We start from the raw sequence: 20,154 nt of genomic DNA, 5'->3' as shown, positions 1-20,154 counted from the left end.
GAATACCGGTATTTTCTCAGACTGTCGCTATAAAAGTCGTCAAGAAAGCAAGATATGTTCTATGAATATATGTTTATTTTTCTCTCGTCATGTTGAGCCCGATTAATTTCTTCTTGAATGTAGCAAAGGACACGATAGTGTGCTTGACCTTTATTCGAATATTTAGTATATACCAGCACGTTCGTGGAACGGTATCGTTTTAATTATAGTTGCCACATCATGTAAAGCAGTTCTTTAAAATAATCAAGACTAAATATGACACTGGGAAAAAAAAAACTGCCAGTTAATTTACACAAAGCAGAGTACACGAGGTGCCTGAAATTGTGTCGCCCCATTCACACACTTACATACACACACCCCACATTACATTAGCCCACGACCTTAAAGGCTATCGCCCCCACAATCAAATTAGTTGGGAACGAGTAACATTTAGGATTGTCAAAAAAAATGAGACCGAATGAAAGAGAGTAAACTATACAAGAGATGTTAATGTGTGTCTTAAACAAAAACCGAAGTGCTTCTATGTACGATAAAGATTTTGAAATATATTTATTCCAAATATAACAAAAATTCGCTTTGTCTATGAAACTTTTTTAATCCCACAAGATGAATTGCCAAAGAAAGTGTGATACGTCTTAAAAAAGGCTATGCAATTAGACTGTTAGACCGATGTCTCGATGATATTTCTCAAAAAGGACTTGACGGAACTAAACTGTTAGACCGATGGTCATAACGCTCGAAATTAAAAAAATAAGGTCAAGCGCCAGGTCCACTACACGAACATACAATAGAAAAATATCCTTCTATATTAAGTTTTCTATCATATCAAAACAAATATGGTAAACATTATTGCAAACTGCTCTAATTAACGATATTTTAATTGAGTATCTTGCGCCTCGATAATTAAACAGCCCAAAACTTCCATTAGATTCTTTTCCGTGGTGCACAGTAAAACCGATTTAAAAAAAAACAAGGCGTAAATAAATACTAGATCTAGAAATAATATCTTGATTTCTCAAAACGCTTGAGTTTAAATTTCGTGAGTTTAAGGCGTTTTAATATGTTATGGCTGAGTCAGATAGGTATATAATGTACAGGGTGCGGCCGTAAGTGACGACACATTTGGCACGCCTTTCAAAACTTGAATTCAAAACGTCCATAACTGAAATTGAATACGCTAACGTAGTTTACAGTTTCGCAAGTAGTTTTATGTCGATTTTCTTCTTAACTCAACTCATATGTGGTAAAAGATTGAAAATAGCACAATTACAGCGGCCGTGCATTTTCTATGCGATATACCGGATGGTCGTCATCTGCGCACTTGCTTGTAAGCTTGCTCCCAGGTTGTCAATAATATGTGCTTCGTTAAAAGTAATAATTATGCGATTACCTTGCTCATCTCCATCGTCTGCTTTGGTTCTTCATTGTTTTTTGCGTTCTGCAAGCCAACCGGGGAGCGAGCCCATATAACTGTTTGCAGACGACGAACAGTTTTGCATAGGAAGAAAAAAAAAAGAAAAGTACTCCAAATTTATGTTATATTTAATATTTCACTCTCCCCGAGTTGAGCTCTAAAAAACACAGATCGAACTCCTTGCGAAACAATGTTCGTGTGCTCAGTTTCAGGCACGTTCTTTTGAAATTCATATTTTACAAGGCTTGCCAAATGTGTTGATCCTTACAGCCGCAGCGTGTATATAACTTCTAGTAAACGTCAATTACAGAACTGTAGTGCAACGATGATATTGCTGCATATTCTCCCTGTATTCAAAGCCTGTTATCCTCGTTACTTTTAAAACGTGCATAAGAATAATTTTTGGGGGAAATTTACGTCCATGCACATTTCATCAAGACAAAATAAAATATATAAAATATTAAAAAAAAGGTAATACGACGACCAAGTTTGTCTGCTCTGTGCACAGGGAGTACAGGGACAGTTGCAACGACGAGCTCGGTTTGCATCACAGAGCGGGTAGGTCGAGAGAAAAACGGGAATATCCTCTGCCCCTCGAGCAGAGACTGGAATAACATCACGGCGACGAAAACTTATTGGAATACACAGTGGCCCGCCGCCAAGGCGATAATTCATTCGTTCTTTGCGTAAAGGGTTGAGTAGCGTCAGAACACCACGCTCAGGCGTCGTGTGCAGATGTATCAGTGGCAGCCTACCGTCTTCAGGGGCTTTTGGTTCCGAAATGCACCGGTACTTCACACAGGAGAACATGGCGTTCGACAAAAAGAAAAGAGCATAAGTCGGTGAGCGCATTGCTTTTGTTGACTGACCTACCCCGCGCAATACAGGGGTCAAGGAACTAACAGCCGACATGTTCTGCTACCCACCACAAAGAATGACAAACTAGCAAGTGGGGGGGGGGGGGGGGGGGGGGGGGTTAGGAGCACAGGTAAATTACTCCCGCTCACTTTTTCCGCGCTTCCACTCCTATGCACGGCATGATGCGATTTTAATTACTTGTTTGCCGTATTCCTTTTTTTTAGATTCCAAAAATTAATAACCTTGATCGTATACACGAGGCAGTGACTGAATATGTAGTTCAGTCGTTTATAATTCGATCCCGGTATTAGTGCGCCTAAACTGGAGAGCGAGCCTGGTTCAGGCCGATTCCGCACATTTTTTTAGTAGCAACTGTAATACAGCTTACATGTCTTATACATGTAAGCAGTATTAGCTGTATGTAAGCTATATTATGTGTAAGCTTCGTGTCACCCTAAGTCCAGACGCTGCCGACGCTACGGGCTAATACGAATAATCAGATAGCGTCAAAAGCGTGGTGTTCGTCATGTTTCTGTACATCGCTGAATTAATCCTACACAGAAATACTCAGTGACTTGATTGGTCTGATTCGCCCGTAGTGTGGGCTGCGTCTGGACTTAAGCTGAGACCAATTATAGATGAACAAACAAAAACATTTATTTGAAACGAGACAGAATAACCCTACATTATATCTTAAGAACTCTTGAGCGTCATCCCCCTGTGAACAAAGATTAATTTAGAGCAAAAGCACTACCGCTAATAATTGTTAGAAAGACAAGAAAGTGCAAATAGTTTTGTCGGCAAATATTTTTGTTCTCGCCTATACAGCGGGGCAAGGTCTTGATATTGGCTGAATTGTGATAAAGGAAAATCAATGATCTGGCAACGTACAAATGTTTGTGTCCAGAGCCATCGCACTTTACCAACAGCTCAGCAATGTTGGCTTTTTCACTATTCAAACACTGTGACTAAGTTTTGACTTTCTTTATAATAGGTGTTTTAGTAGTAATGCAAAATCTATGGACATGAACCCTGGAGGTTTGGGATGTGAAACAATATTTAGTCACATTTTTTGACGTTGCAAAAAGCTGCATGTGGTAAGTACGAAGCCTATGTTCCCGTTTCTTTTTTTATGAATACAAAAACACTGATTTTAATAATTCCGACAAAAACCATGCTACGTTTTCAACGTAATAGCACCTGTATAGGGTTTTATAATTAGTAATTGGCACCTATTATCCCCCTCAAAGCGCCAGTTTTTGCGCTCGTCAAAATATGCTAAAACATGTAACATGGTTTTGTTGACGAAATTAGTCCCTGGAGAAAGGGAACAAGGGGAACAAAGGACTAACAGAAATCTCCAAACTGTGCGAGGTGACTGATCGCGACCGAAAAATCTGCCTGGTCCTAGTATAGAACCAGGGATTTGTCCATTTCCTTTGGAGCGCTCTACCAACTGAGCTAACCAGGAGTTAGACGTCAGTAGAGCAAACGGGCTTTATCAGCTGCCACCAGTCTATCTCAAACAAGGGTGAACGGCTTGCATTTTAAGGTTATTATTATAATGCAATTCAATGCAAAGGAACAAACTACCTAGATATGAATGACGAAAATATTTTCAGGAGAAGGAGGAGAAGGAGAACAAGAAAAACAAAGGACAACCACACATCTCCAAACAGAGCAAGGTGACTGGATTTAAATATTTTTGTTATCTTCATTTCGGGTGATATCATCACGGCGCTCATAATACAGCAAACAAGTTCTTCAAAATGAGTCTTTGGCGCATCGGAACCCAAGGAGCGGCGCGCGAATCATAGGGGAACATAGAAAACTCACAGGGAGGGCACGATGACGACGCAGCCCTGCGCACGCCGCCATTGTTAGAGGTCGGGGGAAAACAAATTCACATGGACGCATTGAAGGGGGGGGGGGGGAACGCACGAGGCGCGCAAGCAGCAGACGAACTTGCACGCCGTATACACCTTTGCAGGTGGGATCCCGGCTTGACCTGGAACCGCGCGCCGAGGTGAGGCGGGCCTACTCTCCAACCACGACGATCGCTACTTGTCGTACAATCTTGTCAGGCGTCTCTTGCTGAAGCACACGCAACTGAGCATAGAAATAAATAAAAAAATATATAGATATTTTATAAAACATACAGTTGTGTTTTTCGACCGCGAAATAGCATAACAAATTAAGTAAAATGCATAACCACCGACAAATAAAAAATACAAAAACATGTAAAGTTTCAAGAGGGAGAGACAAGTGTAAAGCCTTCTTCAGAATGCGCCAAAAGCCGCATGGCCATTGTATCAACGATGGCTGCGCTCGCAGCAGCGCTGGCTTCCACGACGCGCTGAAACAGTGGCTGCGATCTTTATAACGTCAGCTCCAACCCTAAAACATTCCTGTCCTACAATGTTTGATGCTATAATTCTGTGTCGATACCTCCTCCTGAGCACCAAAACAGTAGGTGTGTCGCTAACGCTGGCCGTCGGTGATACCACAAATTCCGCCATCTTGTCATCGCGCACCCCAATGACGTACACCTGGCGCACCCCAGCATCGCGGAAACGTTACGCGGCACCGGCATCGCTCAACATGTCAGCGCATGGCAGACTTTCTTGCAAACATGTATAGAGTTTCTTTTAAACGAAAACAAAATGGGATGATTTTTTTAGACTTAGGAGAATCACTTAATTCGTGTATGATTATGCTAGAAGTGTATAAAACTCGAAGCTTAAACAACTGAAGGAAGCGGTTTTAAAAAAAAAAATGCATTCAAAACATAAAAATAAGGTACTAGAAGATAGAGGTAAATACAATCAATAAACAGTATTTTTTTCTCCTAAATGTAATTCAAAATTGTTTACTAGTTGAAATAAGGGCTGTACATGCTCATTTACATCGGCTACATCGAGAAATACGTCACACATGAAAACGTTCGAGGTGCATGGCGCTCGATCGTCCCAGGAATCGCGCGTGCGCGTGTCGTCGTCGTTTTTCTTGTTTCGTCCCTGGTGCTGGTACACACGAGCGGACACGACACCTCTGCCCCCTCTGTTGAGTTCCTGTACCTGGCAGGCGGATGTTTCGTCCTTGTCGATTTGCGCAGCACAGGTTCTTCAACAGATGACTTCGAGTCGTTACTTTCTCGCTTGTGGTTACACTTCCGAATGTGGTTCAAGTGTCGGCGAACGGTCTCTTCTCCGCACTGCACTAGCCATGAGCGTGGACTGAGTTTCCTGACCAATGTGCCTCTAATCCATTCAGGTTTTTTCAGGAACTGTCGGATCATGACAGTCCTCCCTCCTGCAGCTGGCGGTTTCTAGGTAACTTCTCTGTTGCCACTGGTGTAGTTTTGGTGGGTACAACAAGGTCTAGAAAAGTCGGTAATTCCCTCCCGAACATTGCCTTAGCCGGGGTCATGTTCGTCGTCTGATGGACTGTGCAGTGTTGACGGAATAAAAACCTCGACAGCCGTAGGTTCACTGATCCAGATGGTTCCCGTGCTAGTGCCTTCTTCAGTTCGCCCACGTAGCGTTCTGCCTGCCCATTAGTGGCAGGGTGGTACGGGGCAGACGTGACGTGCTGAATCCCATTGTTCTTGTAGAACGTTGCAATCTCAGCAGAGACGAAAGCTGTCCCGTTGTCCGACACTCCTTTCTGTGGAATTCCAAACGTCGCAAACAGGGATCGCAGCACATCGATTACTGCCGCCGACGGGGGATGGCCTACTTGACGTACCTCCAGCCATTTGGTGAAGGCATCCACCACCACCAAGAAAGTGCGTCCCTCCACGGGACCTGCAAAATCCACACGCAGTGTGTGCCACGGTATCGACGGTTGAGGCCACGGCGGAAGATGGGTTTTTGCTGGGTTCCGCTGTGTACGCTGGCATGGATCACAAAATCCAACGGTTGGTTGAATGTCTTCATCCAACCCTGGCCACCACAAGTAACTCCGAGCGCAAGTCTTCATAGCTATCACTCCTCGATGTCCGGCGTGAACCAGGTTCATGGCTTGCTCCCGTGCAGCTGTGGGAATGACAGCCCTTTTTCCACAGGTGATGCAACCGCGATGAATAGCCAGTTCTGTGGCTCCTCTGCGGTAAGGTTTAAAGTCATCGCCTTTCAGCTGCTGCACCGTACCTTCTTGTATCGCTGTGTAGAGCCTTGAAAGTATAGCATCCTCCTGTGTTGTTTTCGCTATAACGTCTGCTGTCAGGGGTGGTTGTGGCAATGCTTCGAACATTAGAATGTCGCCGGGGACCTGGGGTTCCTCGATGCGCTCTGGCTGTGGCTACCTACTGAGTGCATCAGCGTTCTGGTGCATCTTTCCGGCATGGAACTTGAGGTCGTAGTCATACGCCGCTAGCTTAAGACACCAGCGTGTCATGCGGGGGGAACGCATCTGCGCTACTTTTTTTGAAGTCCAAGAATTCCCAGTAGTGGCTGATGGTCAGTTACGAATGTCACGTGGCGTCCCGCAATGTACTTGTGGAAGTGGTCAGCTGCGAACACCACGGCCAGGCCCTCCCGGCCTAGTTGAGCGTAATTGCGTTCTGCTGTACCCAATGTTTGTGAGGCGAAAGCTATGGGAGCCTCCCTGCCCAAACTGTCTTGCTGCGCCATCACTGCACCGACGCCATAAGGCGAGGCATCACACGAGATGATGAGAGGCTTTGCCTCGTCATAATGTGTCAGTAAAATCTTCTTCGAAATCAGCTGTTTCAACTCTTCAAAAGCTTTCTCAAGAGGATCTTCCCATTTCCACGGTCTGTCTTTCTGTAGTAGCTCATACAGTGATGATGCTACTGTAGCCCTTTGCTCCAAGAAACGATCGTAGAAGGCTAGCAGGCCTAAAAACGACTGTAGAGTCTGCTTGCTTGTGGGCGCTGCTGCTTCCACGATGGCTCGTACCTTGTCTTGGCATCAATCCGGTGGCCCAGGAACTGTACCTCGGGTACGCTGAAACGACACTTTGTCTTGTTCAGTCGCAAGTTTGCTTGAAGAAGGCGTTGTAGCACCCTTGTCAGCCGCTCTCTGTGCTCCTGTTCCGTGGTGCCACTGACGATAATATCGCTGAGGTACACACAGACCCCGGGAAGTCCACTCAGAATGTTCTCCATGAATCTTTGGAAAATGGCTGGGGCGGCAGCTACACCGAAAGGAAGTCTCTTTACCTTGTAAAGCCCTTTCAATGTGTTTACGGTGAGTACTTCTGATGTAGCTGAAGTCACATGGAGTTGCTGGTACGCCTGCGCCAGGTCCAATGTGCTGAAAGTTGTCGCACCTCGCAGAGTGCTCAAGAGGTCCTCTGTTGTAGGTAGTGGGTAAGATGCCTTCTTTGTGGCTTCATTCACGGTGCTCCGATAGTCGCCGCAAAGTCGAAGGTTCTCGTCCTTTTTGCGCACCAATACCAACGGAGTAGCCCAGTCAGAGTGTTGTGTTGGCTCCAAAATCCTTGCTCATGAAGTAGGTAAATTTCCGCTTCGACTTTAGAACGGAGGGCAAACGGAACAGGTCGTGCCTTGAGGAACTTGGGCCTCACTTCTTCTGTCAACTCCAGATGCACCGGTGATCCGGCATGTCCCGTGATATCTTCGGAAAAAACCGAATCAAAATCATGGAGGAGTTGTGTAATATCGGAACTTCCTCCTGTCAGGTGGATGCCACTGACTGTGATGCCCAGCGTTCCGAACCAGTTGCGGCCAAGCAAGCTGCATTTAGAGCCTTGAACCACAAGTAGGGGTAGCTGGTACGTCTTGTCTTTGTGACGAACAGCCACCGGTGTTGTACCGGAGGCTTGCAGTGCCTGGCCGGACCAGGTCGTGAGGTGAATGTTACCTTGTTTCAAATCCGGTGAGTTGCTTGGCCAGGTTTCCCGAAAAGTATCAATGCTGATCATTGTACAAGGGGCACTTGAGTCCACTTCAAATGTCATTGGTTTGTTGTTCACGTGAACCATCACTGTGAACTTGGGAGCGATGGCCTCACTGGCTACTGAGTGTAGGTCATGCAGAGTTGACACCTGTTGCTCAGAATGGTTCGCTCGTGGAGTCGCTCGTGCTGTGTCCACGTGGTTGCTACGTTGGAATTCTTTCTTTGAAGTTTTCCTCTTTTGAATGCAAGCTTTTTCGATGTGGCCTTGTTTGTGGCAGTAGTGGCACGTGGCTGTCGCAAACCTGCATGTTTTCGGGCTGCTGTGTTCATCACAGCGCCAACAACGTTGTTCCACTTTTGCTGCCTTGTAGGATGTCTTTCCCGAAACTGCGCTGGGGACACGACAAAAACGGTGAGCTTCGTTTTTGACCTGGTCAGATTGTACCAACCAGCTCTGTTTCAAAGTTTTCCAGCTAAATGTTCGTTCATCTTAACACATTTCATATGTTTCCCTCTACTTCTATGTCCTATTATGCCTGTTTAAGAAATTCCTTTCTATAAAATTACATAGTTTCATACTGGTATTTGTCAGTTATCAATACAATGACATAGGTATAAAGCAAGTTTAATTATGAAAAAAACTGTTTTTATATCTCGGGTTTCAAATGACTACCTGTAAGGATAGGCCCTCCAATGAGTGATAATAGTTTATACTAGTTTTATTAATACATAGGAATAACTTATTGTAACTTGATTAAAAGAAACCCCGATTGAGGAGAAAGTCGACTTCGCGGCACACGCCATCGAGAGGGAGCCCACCGCCTTAACAACGGCACATAACAACCGCCAGTATTATAGAAACAAAAATGTATAAATATATGAACGACGGAATGTTGCAGTGATAACGGGAATATTATTTACAGTCGGCTCAAGATTGCCGTTTAGAAAAAAACAGCTTGGCTTGAAACCAATCCTTTTTTCTCTCCTGATCTGCCATCGCTCACAGACTCGCCGATATTGACTTTTCATTATTGATTTATTGAAATTAAAGTAGGTTGAACGCTACAAAAAACAAACCAACAAAAAAAGTAAATATAGGCGGGCGATATCTGGTGGTCCAAACTCCTCACCACAAGGATTTTTTTTTTTCATATCTGGTAAGCCCGGGAGTTCGTAGCCACGGGGAGCTATGTGCCGTGCGCCCACTAGGCGTGCATTATGATTGTGTATGCTTTCTTATTGGGAACCACGGATAGTCTCGAATGGATTGCGGAAATGATCCACTCTTCTACTTCTCGGGTTTGCCCAAGCGCTCGAGACAAGTTTACATTTATAGATATATGGATCGTGTGAAGAATTCGATTTATTGAGAGGTTTCCACGGGTTTCGCTTCTTCCGAGGGAGCGTTTAGAGCTTTGCGTTCTTCATTCTTAATAATTGTGAGCAGTCCCTTGTGGTAACCAGTGCCATCGTACGGGGAGGATGCTTATCGCGCACGCTATGCTCTCTATTGTCTGTTTGAACAAAATCTTACCGTCATATGTCGGATGCATTATCCGTTGGTGTATTATGATCCGTCCAGTAACTTCACGAGATTTCGAGGAGAGCTACCCTTCGTCAGTCGGGGGACAGCTCAGCCCGCATGTTGTTGCCTACAAGCACAGGCTCCTGTGTGTGATACTCAGTTCAGCTACTGACATTCCCGTTCTTCTACCCCTCGTGGCGCCGTGCGAAATTGCTGGGCTATGAATCGTATGGTTTCAGTTTTGATCCTCGTTGAGTGGCTTGGTTACTTGCGACTATTACAAATATACTTGTACCCAGACTTGTCCGTACGCATTACAAGTAATCAAATTACTTGTAATTGATTACTTTTTGGACTAATTTTGTAATCAGTTGATTACTTTTATTAGGCAGTATTCAAAAGAGTAATCTAATTACTTTGTGAAGTAATAAGATTACTTGTAACCGTTACAATGTGTCCACGCCCCCCCCCCCCCCCCGCACACGCCTTTTTTTTATGAAACGACAAAAATAAATTTGCTTTCTTTTTTTCGAACGGAAAGACGAATGATTTTTGTGGAGCTGTAGGAAACGAGGTCAATCTCTTTCTATGTACAGTTTCTGTAGAATATCCGTTCTTTTTTTTTTTTTTTTTTTTTTTTTAGCTGGGACTGGGAGTGGGAAGCACCAGTGAGTGACAAAGACCAATCAGGACAACGTTTGAGGAAGCAGAATGTAGCTTCGTGAGTCCTTCATTCAAACTAGCCCCCTCACGCACACACACACAGAAATAAATAAATAAATAAAAAATCCTGCTTAGGGTACCTACTCGCGGCCCGTAGGAGAACCAGAACCGAAGAATGCCTGACGCGGATGCAAAATATAACAAAGGCAGTTGAAATATTTCCCCATTTCTCCTACGTGGTCATTGTGACAAGCAATGTTTCGAGTTGAGAAGTGGTCGGGGAGATTTCTTCCGCTAATGATACTACACATGATCCGCTTCAAATCCTAGAGCTGCTGCTGTTTGTATAACATGCGAGCTCATCCACATGTGAATAATAAAATGAGCGACGCAAACTTTGAGCGATAACACTTGCTCAAGCTTAACAAGATATAGAACCCCCTCCGCTCCCCCCCCCCCCCCCCACGCACACACACATACTAGCGAACGCCCAAATCATCAAACGTCTTCAAACGAATTCTATGCTTGTGTCCGCATTGTGAAGGTGCCGTTATATTACAGAACCGTACTGAGCTAACTCATGATGCCAGACATTATCTGTAACCCTCCGTAATACCACAAAAGCCGTGGATGACAGTTCACATTATCATTTCTGTACAGCAGACATACAGCAATAGAAGCGCAGTAGGCAAGTAGAGGACTAAAGCCGCAAACTTAGCTCGAGGTATCCAAGCCGTCGAGTGTTCAGACGGTATTGAAGGCGTAAGGGAAGGGTACGGTTTCAGTCCCGTATTTTCATACTGAACTTCCATTGCCGTATTGTAACGGTAACGGTGCAGTTACCGTACCCTTCCCTTACGCCTTCAATACCGTCGGAACGCTTGACGGCTTGCATACTTCAAGTTTAGTTTGCAGCTTTAATCCCGTACTTGTGTACTGCACTTATATCGCTGTGTGCTCGCTGTATGGTAACAATAATGTGAACTCTCAGCTACGGCCTTGGTAGTATTACGGAGGGTTACAGATAACGTCTGGCATCATGAGTTAGCGCAGTCCAGTTCCGTAACATAACGACACATCCTTAGTAACAAGTGTAGTGTGTCTGAAAAAAGGGACAAGACAAAACGGAGGCAGTTTTGAAATTGAAGAACTATATTGTAAACCGTAAAAGAACATAATTATAAAGAAGCCTTCATGGCATCCGATCAATCATCAGATGAGCTGAAAATAAAACAAATTCATATTCAGATGATTTAAAAGGCTACGGGAGGGCCACAACCACTTGCACGAATTGCAGAGGCGCACGCATATGAAGTCACAAAAACCTGTACAGCGGGGCTCCCAAGCTCACAGAGCAATGATCTAAGCCTCTGGCAACAGCGCGCAAAAACACAAGGACAAAGGGAGGAAATGCACAAGGCGAGCTGAACTTCAACTAAATGTTTAATGAAAAGGAAACACCGAAGTCCTGTGCATTCGTCCCTTTGTCCTTGTGTTTTTGCATGCTGCTACCAGTTGTAATCATGCACCAACTCGCCTGTGCATTGCCGCATTGAGCCACTCAGCACCATGACAGATCAAGGTTGCTGCCCTCGACCCCTGTGAATGCAGTGTCGTGCCGCTATTTGCTTTTTTTTTAATACACAACAAGACTGGAAACCTTTTGATACCACGTCGTACACATGCCAAATCAAATATGTACTCACACTGTTCCATATTTTCTCAAAAGCAGCAAGATCTGTGGCGGCTTTGATTGCTCTTGCCCGAGCTCCTTTCGACCTCCCGGCCTCCTGTCGTGACGCATCATGTTGTTTGATACCAACTTGGTATCTGAAACAAATAGCAGATTGGCTCATAAGTATGTGGTCAGAAACCAGACAAGTGAAAAAAAAAATTGCAGTGAAGGATTTGGGATCAGTACTTGCTGATATTTTACATGCACAACTAATGTCGAATGCCCCAAGCTTTGCCACCAAAGTCACATAGGTGCCCATTTCAAAAGTATAAGTGTGTTGAAGGTTCCTAAAATAACAATTAAGCCATAACAAGCTGAGCAAAACCTACATTTAGGCCAGCAGACTGTGCACTGTGCACTTCAAGAAAATATGTCAAGGTACAAATTCGTGCCTAGATTTTGAAGAAAATAAAACAATGAGGGAACAACAAAAAAAAATAATTGTAATAATGTGTCATTTTTCTGCAAGAGGAGAAAATCTGGCACTCAATTCTTCCCTCACTCAGATGAGATGGGGATACAGAACTCGGAATATTTCAGAAGTTATAAGCCCCATGTGGCACATCTTAAGGGGTAGGATTCATATAATGTAACTTTTAGACCTACAAAACACTCAAAACATGTTGATTTAAAAAGATATTGAACAGACAGCGATGTAATTGATTTGAGTCATTTGGGAGAAGCTTTGAAAGCAAACAAAAGTAAATTTTATAGCAGCGACATAAACAGAAGAACCAGTAAATACTTCGCGCTTATTTCTTTTATTACAATACAGCATTAAAATTTGCCTGTTGTCCTACACAGTTACAAAGCAATTCCTCCTCTGCATTTCTACTCGTAATTAAGCAAGCACTCATTTGCATAATTAGTAGTGCAGACAGTTGAATGACCTAAGATACTCAACTAGCTGTTAATGATTGCTTAAAAGCACCAGACATGGCAAAAGGAATGTTGTAAGAGAATCATTCTCTTTTTTTAGGAAGCCACATTTTGGCCAGCCACTGTCGAAAGAACATACGATTGATAAACATGTATAAAGACGAGAAAAAGGTATTCATGTACAAAATCAAACGTGAACCACGTGCTACTAAAACATGCAGAAATAAAGCTTCAAAAAGTTGTGAAAAGGTTGTATATCAGTCAAATTTAGTTATGAACTAGAGATCATCTGCACATATCACTTCTAGACACTTTTAGAGTGATACAGAATAGCATGGTGCAGTAAAGAAACTCTTAAATAAATAATTAGCTGAGTATATTAAACATATTTTGAGGCTCCAATTTGTTTCCAGCCAAAAATAATTTAATGATGTATACTGCTTATGACTCTGCCTTCTAACTGAAGGTTAAATAGAATTATAAGTAAATGACACATTCAGTAAAGATAAAACAATAGGGATAGTAGATATATTGACATATTTATTTGTGATTTCTGGGATAGGATCAAACATAGTCACATTGTAACATTAGGTGAAATTTTTAAATCGAATTATTATGCAAGATATAACAACTTTAAAGTAACTGAAGAGCGTGTTGGTAAAATTCACAGACCACAGAAAGAACAAAACATACCCAGACGAGGGACGACAAACATTTCTTTTTATTAACAACATGAATGAGCTTAGAAGCACTTCCTTCAATTCAGACCGCCAAGGCGATTGAGAGAAAGGGAGGCAGAAAGAGAGAAAGGTAAGTGTCAAAAATTGTAAGGAAGGAAATAAGAAAAAGAGTGAAGTAACAGCATGAGTGACAATTCTAACTTTACACTTTCCTCTTTTTCTTCCTGCCTCCCTTTCTCTCCATTTTCTTGGCAGTCTGAATTGCACGGAGTGCTCTTAAGTTCATTCCTGTTGTTCTTAGTTGAAAGAAATGTTTGTCGTCTCCTTCGTCCCGAGCACGTTTTATTCATTGTGTGGTCCGTGAATACAACACCCTATTGCGGTTTAATAATGGACTCTGAAATTGAGCTTGGAAATGTGGGTAGCCAGTGACAAATTAAAGGGCAACTCTACTCAATTTAGAAAATTTCAAGATAGTGGATGACCTTACTTTGTAAAACACTCATGAACAACTCTACATTGTTTCACGAAAAGTAGAATATTGTTTGTGCAACTTTGCTATTTATAACTGAAGTCGCAAACTGAAACCGAAACTTCGACAAAGGGCGAGCAGCGACGTCAGTTGCATGCACACTCATGTCCATGGCAGACGCATGATTACGTGATTTACCCCACTCACTGGGTCAACTCTAGGTAGTGTTTTCTGAACCGACTGGACATGTGTTGGCGTTGAAAGAGAAAAAAGCCGGTGTATACAACAGACATCAACATGACGTCACATCTGAAGGAAGTGCCAAAGTTGGCTAGCCTGCACATCGCTCGCTAAAATTAGCAGATTAGCGCTTGTCAAACTTTGAGGGTCCAATTTAATATACAGAAAGATTTCAGTTGTAGCCTTCCTAGATGATTATAAAGAGAACTAATTGTTTTCTCAGCCAAAATTCAGCAGAGTTGCTCTTTATTGCCGCTCATGAGGCTCAAAATTATGAAGGAAATAAACCATACCTCTGAATGAATTCAAGTGTGGTTCCCGCACCTTTGGCATACTGGATGTTTAAACAATAATAAAGGGCGAAAAGGAGCTCCACAGCTTGCAGAAAGCCCACATCTTCCATCATCACCTCATGGTCCACAAACAGCTGGCAGCTGTATTCGAAAAGTGAGCGGCCTAGGAAAGAAACAAGCGATTAATGTAATTAATGCGGAGAAAATGTGTTAGTATCAGATGTATCGACCTATCTAGTCAAGTGACAAGAAACGTCATGCGACCGACACCACTACGCCGGCTTTTTCTCTAATAGGGCTTTTAACGCTGAAGCATTAAATGAAGAAAAAAATACCATCGTCATATTTACATCTGGAAACTTCTATAGAGGTATTACCAGCAGGAACACTGAATAGGTAGGCACACTGATATAGGATTGTGACGCATATCTGAGATCTGAGACTGAGATGCATCACAATCACAGGTAAGGCAAACCTTATATGCCAAGCCAAATAAGGGTCACACTAAATAGTGTTGAGCAACCATACCCAGTAATGACATTAAGTTATGCAAAGTGCTCCTGAAGGCTTAAACAAAACAAAAAATGTGTATATGAACATGCAGAATCAAACACTTTTTGTTGAGTTTGTGAACAGAATCAGTAGCATGGAAGTCTGATGCCAACGTGCAATGCCAGTCGTCGGTTTTGTTTAAATTGCTTTTGCTAGAAATTAAGCGACCGGAGACCGCATGCGACCACACATTCTACGAGCAGAAAATTTGGCTGTTGGGGTTTGACAAGACACAGAATGCAGGCCCAAACAATCAAATGCCTCACAGGCACCTGCTGTTTGGGCTGTATGCCGTTTTGTGGCACCTGCACTCACAAACCAAAATAAAAACTTATTTTTCTTGCTGGATCAAACAAACATTGATTGTCGAAGTATGGTATAATACCAGGACATGTGCTTTACATTGGTGCTTGACAAGGCCGCCGAAACCAAACGATGTGGTCGTCCATCTAGCTCTGGTCAAAATCGGCACATTACCCTTTGGTTACACCACTGCAGTATTCCAGCACTCTGGTTACACCACTACAGTATTCCACTATAATTGAGTCACTAGGAGTCATCTGCACTGACCCCTCTTCTCTCTCTCACTCTCAAAATTGCACTACCCACGATAAAACGGTCTAGGTTGTTGTTCCAGAATTCAACACAAATTAAAAAAGAAAGCACCTTCAAAAATACAAAGCATGCAAGGAAAAGACACGTGAAGCTCACCCAGTGCAACAATTACAGAAGAAGCAGGCAGACTGTTACGAAGCTCCTCTGTGATTTCTGTTGTCACCTAAGAAAAGTCAGAAAATATGTGGGGTTAATTGAGAAATGCACGAAATGCTAGTGAAGGTACCATACATCTATGAATCTATATTTATTCCCACAGAATATAGAACTGTGGGACACGAGCAAGACGACGTAAGGCGGATCGCCAAGAATGATGCCCGAAGAACTTATCGTGGCCGGCGACTTTACCACAGATGCACGAATATGGGGATACAAGCGAGACAATGACAGAGAGTTCAATGTCTTAACACCCGCCAAGCAGGCCAATCTATGAATTCTCAAAGAAAAACAGACTGCCATTCGCATTGGCAAACGTCGCACTGAGAACGACACCACAACAGACTTGACATGGGCCATACACAACATCCAAGCCCGAGGGCGAACTGCTCCGACGCCTTGGGAAGCAAGTACCTAGCCGTCGAAATAGAATTAATGACAGAAAGACACCGCAACACTAAATGACAGATCAGCTTCATTAACCTTACACCTGAAAAAGTGTCTAGGTGAGCGAATAATGAAAGCCACATCCACTCAGAAGTACCAAGCCAAACAAGACGACCCAGACCCCGACCTTCATCTCCTCAACTTGTGTGCTATCAGACTGCAAGCCCAACAATGTTACAGGAGAAATAAGGACTGAAAACTCCAAGCCAATTTCAATGCAACCACGGTGAAGATAAAAAATACACCCAGAAGCTCCGTAAACAAGTTAGGTGCGAGCTCCAAGATAACACACAACGAGTGTGGGGCACATTCAAGAGACTCTAGCAGGAAGGCCGACAACTTTAAATCCACTGCTTCCTGGTACACCAAACCATTCCCAAGGAAATGAAACAGCGTCTGCCGCCCCATGCGAGTTCCTGTCTTCCCTTATTTTTACCATCCTTGGTGACAACAGCGCCGCCTTCATTGAAAAAGACACAAAGGATACCCTATTCTCCCAGGAAGCCACACAACAGGCCCACTGAAAACACCTCACGGCTCTACTCAAAGAAGACTTAGACCCACTCCCAGATGGTAATTATACCAGTTGGGAAGAGATTCGCCTGGAAAGACAACGGACCCACACCACTATGGTTTCCAAGGAAACAGCAAAATGTAACACCCACAAGAAGAACATGGTGCATAAGCCGCCATACACAAGAAAAGCCTATGCGCCCACTGCGAGGTCACAGTCTCGGAAGCGCACTCCTGTTACTGCCCACACATGCAAGTCAAGCAACCCTAAACCTTGAAAGAGTCTGTTAATCCCACGGGTATTCGGGAATACCAAAAGGCTATTCTTCATTCACCCCTCACTTATGTGAAAGAGGTTTGTCTCACCCACTTTATTTTCATCTCACCCGTATTTCCTTTAACCCTTCATCCCACCTACAGGAGATAGCATTTGCTGAGATTAAAGGATGCGGTTCCTGTTATTTTTTCATTAATAAGGACATTTTTAATTACAAACATTTGTTGTCCTAACGCTCAATAACAACTAAAAACAGCTTTAAATAAGCAGCAATGTATCTGCTGATATCTGTCACAAAGCCTCATTGTTACACCTGCGGGACAAGGAAGTTACTAATATTAAAAACAAATGATCCTAACTTAGGAGTCGAAGTGGAAGTACAAACGTTTGTCACTAGTTAATTCTCTAGCATAATTTTTGTGTTAACTCTAACACTCGATCCCAAAAATGCAAAACATCATGTGAACCCATTAGAAGAAAGTGGTGCAAGAGTGGGTGCTCACCGCCACTCCCCCTTTGGTTTAGTCAAATATTTATGTAGAACATACTATAAGATGACCCAGCCTAGAGTTGCATATCTTCCCATTGCACTCTAATGTGAAGTATAATAAATTGAGCCACCTCAGCCAGGAAAAAATTAAGCAAGGTTTGGCTCCTCGTAGAGCAATAGTAATTTCACTTTTTACGTGCTCATTATCAGCATTGTCGTCAGATACCAAGAAAGCGTTCACAAAGATTTTGCAGGCAATTCTGAAAAAGTGAGGGGATGGTCGCTCAGAAAGCGAAACTGCAGAAAGAGTACAAGGCATTGCAATGGTTAAATATCACTAGATAGGCGCCTATTCGGACATAGGTGCATGACCGGTATGTTACGGTATACAGCAAGACTGATATAGCTGAAAATTCCAAAAATGAAGAAAAGTTTAGTATTTCCAGATGCATAGTCTCTCAATGGAATGCTGACTGCCTGTGTGAGACTTCCAGGAAGTTCTTTTCAACAAGGTCATAAGGATGTGTCTTTGGAAACAAATAGCCTGGTTATTATGAATGCTCCTACCTGATGTAACTGGAAGAGCTCTCCGAGGTTTTCTTGAAAGTAGGATGCAAGCAATGGGAGGAGGCAGACAGCTGCTGCGTTTTGATCTTTGAACTCTGCCTCGGCCTTGTTGATTTTGAGGCTCCACTCGACCACAGCATCATTTTTGGGGCTTGAACGTAAGAATGTCACGAGGAGGAGGACACGTTTGGGCAGGCTCAATTTTCCGTCCAGACAGACACCTGTAAGCCTTAAAAAATTCATGTTATCACTGACTCCTCATATCCAAAATCGTTGTGATCAAAATACCTTTTTGCAAAAAGCAAAATATTGAAGGAAAGAACTCTGCAAAGACCACTGTATGGTGAAAGTAGCAATCATATTCGTTGTTCAAAGCACCTTTTTATGAGCATAATAGTGTATGTTTGTTTTAGGAGTGAGTGACTCCTCCAAAGAACTGAACATATTCTGCCTTTCTAAAAAGGTATATTTGTGCAAAAAGATTTTCAAGCACACATCCCAGGAAAAACTTTGAAACTGCTGCAAGGTTTCATCAGTCTGATGCGAGGAGCAGTCGTAACAGTGCTTTGGAAATAGCGCCAAAGCCCTGTCATCCCTGAGCGTGACATCATACCCAGATTTGTCGGAACTTCTGCTCTTGCGTGCCTACAATGCCCATCAAAGCTACGCACGTCCACTCTTGATATTGTCAGAAAGGCCAGACGAAGACGTCACAACCAGTGTCACATGCAGGGTAATATACCTGGCAAGCTTGCAATTCCATGTGCTGCCGACATGAGCAAAAACGCGCTTGGCGGCCGAAAAATCTGGATATGACGCAACGACCGGCCTAAGGTCTCTCGAGTTTTCTCGCATTTAGTTACATCTTCAGGGTTCACGGGATAACATTATGCTGAAATCTGGCTCAAATTCAGTTTTCTTAAGAACCTCTTTACTTCCCTTTAAAGAGAGACGACAGGGAGCACTTTCTGCATGGCTGAAATCCCTCCCGTAGTGTCCTTCTCTCCCCTCCCTCTTGCACTCTTCTCTCCTCCTTACCCGAAAACAGAATGTCCAAAACTAGCCTCCACAGAGAGGAGGCAGTGTCTCTTCCTCTTTGGGGTGCAAACGAGGAAAGCGAGGGACAGCTTCCTAATCGTTTTGCATTCGTCAGCCTTTAAGAGTGTTGGCTATTCATTCCGGTAAATACAACCACTGGTGCCAGTGTCATTGCTTGTTTTGTTCTCTTCTTGTGCATCCTAGTTCTGTCAGAGAAGACCAATAAGCTAACTTTTATGTCTTTGATGTGTTCGCTTACAAAACACAATGAGCACAGTACCTATAGGTTTTCCAATTTCTCGAAAGAGAACACCAGCTGACTTTTCTGCGCAGTAGACATATTCTAGAATATTAATAAATATTGTTATTATACTGTGTAACTAAAATTCCAAGCAAAATAATCCAAGTGCATTTCTTTGTAGTTTGTAGTTACAGTCTTTGAAACTTCTAACTATGCCATCAAAGTGTTACGTTTGAAGCAAAAACTCTATACTGCACGTCTGTTGCTAATTGCCTGCATAATAAATAAAGACAAATTGGCAGAAACTTTGCTAGGGAACCTTTATCAATTAAATAAGTTCTTTGTTTTTCGTTCTATGAAATTAGGTGTTTCGAAGTTATTTTTAATTTCTCATATTACGTTATAATTTGCTTCACATTTGCTTTTAACTGAAAAATTACTACTCCCCCATTCCTAAACTAAACTCAAGCTTGGACTTGCCTGACACCCAAGAATCTGTTGTTGCAATGAAAGTGTGAGTAGCATCCTCAGGTGACTGATCCAAGCAAATGAAAGCTTCTTCGTCCTCCTCCGTTCCATCCAGCATGTGTACCTGGAAACAGGGTATGTTATTT

General features: G+C 43.1%; 1 pseudogene; it reads right to left on the bottom strand.

Moving 5' to 3' along the window:
* Positions 1-11,866: 11,866 nt before the first annotated feature.
* Positions 11,867-20,126, bottom strand: LOC115308783 (annotated as a pseudogene).
* Between the last annotated feature and the right edge of the window lie 28 nt (positions 20,127-20,154).

The sequence above is a fragment of the Ixodes scapularis genome, unplaced genomic scaffold, assembly GCF_016920785.2.
Source record: "Ixodes scapularis isolate PalLabHiFi unplaced genomic scaffold, ASM1692078v2 PGA_scaffold0__279_contigs__length_252992795, whole genome shotgun sequence".
NCBI classification, from domain to species: Eukaryota; Metazoa; Arthropoda; class Arachnida; order Ixodida; family Ixodidae; genus Ixodes; species Ixodes scapularis.
The sequence above is the reverse complement of the archived record's forward strand: the minus strand, read 5'-3'. Positions and strand labels throughout refer to the sequence as shown.